The sequence below is a fragment of the Sorex fumeus genome, unplaced genomic scaffold (assembly GCF_029834395.1).
Source record: "Sorex fumeus unplaced genomic scaffold, SorFum_2.1 ptg000061l, whole genome shotgun sequence".
NCBI lineage: Eukaryota > Metazoa > Chordata > Mammalia > Eulipotyphla > Soricidae > Sorex > Sorex fumeus.
Window position 1 is genome coordinate 20,930,408 of NW_026606118.1, and position 1,765 is coordinate 20,932,172.

At 42.8% G+C, this 1,765-nt stretch overlaps 1 pseudogene; it reads left to right on the forward strand.

Annotated features, from left to right (window-relative positions):
* The first annotated feature begins 706 nt into the window (after window positions 1-706).
* Window positions 707-864, forward strand: LOC130034890 (uncharacterized; annotated as a pseudogene).
* Window positions 865-1,765: the final 901 nt, after the last annotated feature.

Consider the following 1,765-nt stretch of genomic DNA (forward strand, 5'->3'; position numbering starts at 1 on the left):
TCCTCAATGAAGATAACTGTTTGAAATAACTAGTCTACAAAGATTGAAAGAAGAGTAGGAGGAAGTACCAGGGTACCATGAACAATTCACTCATAAGGCCCTCCCATGCCATTTTCTTCATTTTCTATCTTTCTTTCTTTCTTTCTTTCTTTCTTTCTTTCTTTCTTTCTTTCTAAAACAGTAACTCCAATTATGCCATTTTGTTATTCCTAGACCACTGTAATGGGTTTCAGATGCATAGTTAGAATTAGTTTGCTCAACACTTTTGCATGCTTCTTCAGCGTCTTAACCCAGTCTACCCCAGAAACATTCAAATTTTCTTAATTCTTCAAGTCACCTACCATGCTTCTCACCCTGGTTCCTAACTTATAAAAAATGAAAACTCTACTCTGAGGCACAACAGCAACCAAGAGAGATCTTGGATTCACCCCTCCCTACGACAAATCAAATCTGCACCTGCATGTGGAAAATTCCCTCCCCCGAAACAACCTGCTGAGCAGGTCCTCAATAACAGAGAAGAGAAGGAATACATTAGTATCAAGAGAAGAGGGACCAGGCTTGGCTGAGTTGTAGAGTCCCAGCGCCACAGGAACAAGACCACAGATTGATCTCTGGTCATGCTCCACAGCCTTAGTGTGAGACAAACACCAAAGCACAACAGAGCAAGTGTGATCCCAAATGGAATATTACTCAGCCATAAGATAAGTAGCTTGTGCAGTGGCAGTATCGTCGCCAGTAAAATTTCCTGAAGGTGCAATTATTGCTAATTGAAAACTTTTCTCTATATTCTGCCTTGACGACTTGAAATATAGTTAGCATTGGCAATTTTTTCCCATTGGCAATTTTTGACAGTCTCTATGGAGACTGAATTGTTTTTTTAAGATAATGCCAAAGTGATAGTACAGTGGGTAGGACATTTGCCTTGCATGCAGCTGACCCAGGTTCCATCCTGGCATCCCATATGGTCCTCCAAGCACCCCAGGAGTAATTCCTGAGCAAAAAGTCAGGAGTAACCCCTGAGTATTGGCAGGTGGGTCCCCAAAACAATCAAAAAAGATAAGCTCGTGAAATTTGCTGCTACATGGAGTAACCTGGAGCGTATTATGCTATCAGTCTGAGTGGAATTACTCAGAGGGAGAAAGACTAATACAAAATGACCTCTCTCATATCGAGGATATAAAGAAACATAAGTGGTGGGATAACAAATACCCCAAGGGAATGAAAATAAAGATGATGAGAACTGGTGTTCAATAAGAAACATGCCCCTTGAGGAGTTGGGTGATGGGACTAAAAGGGGACAATGACTATGGTGGAGTGAAGCCTTAAACTGGGAGGAGGCGGGGAGTGCAAGTCAGTACAGTTATGTGGGAAATCCTATCAGCAACAGTGCCATCAACCACAGTGCAAAACTTTTCTTTGCTTTTTGGGTCACACCCTGCGATGCACAGGAGTTACTCCTGGTTCATACACTCAGGAATTACTCCTGGCGGTGCTCGGGGGACCATATGGGATGGTGGGAATTGAACCTAGGTCGGCTGGGTGCAAGGCAAACACCCTACCTGCTGTGCTATTGCTCCAGCCCCCAGTGCAAAACTTTATTGCTATTATTTTGAAAAGCACCTCTCATAGAAGCAGACTGGTGGTGTGTGAGCAAATTGAGGTGAGAGAGTATTGGTGGAGGGAAATGGACACTGGTGAAGAGATTAGCGTTGAAACACTGAATGTCTGAAACCCAATCATGAATGATTTTGTAATTTCATGGTGA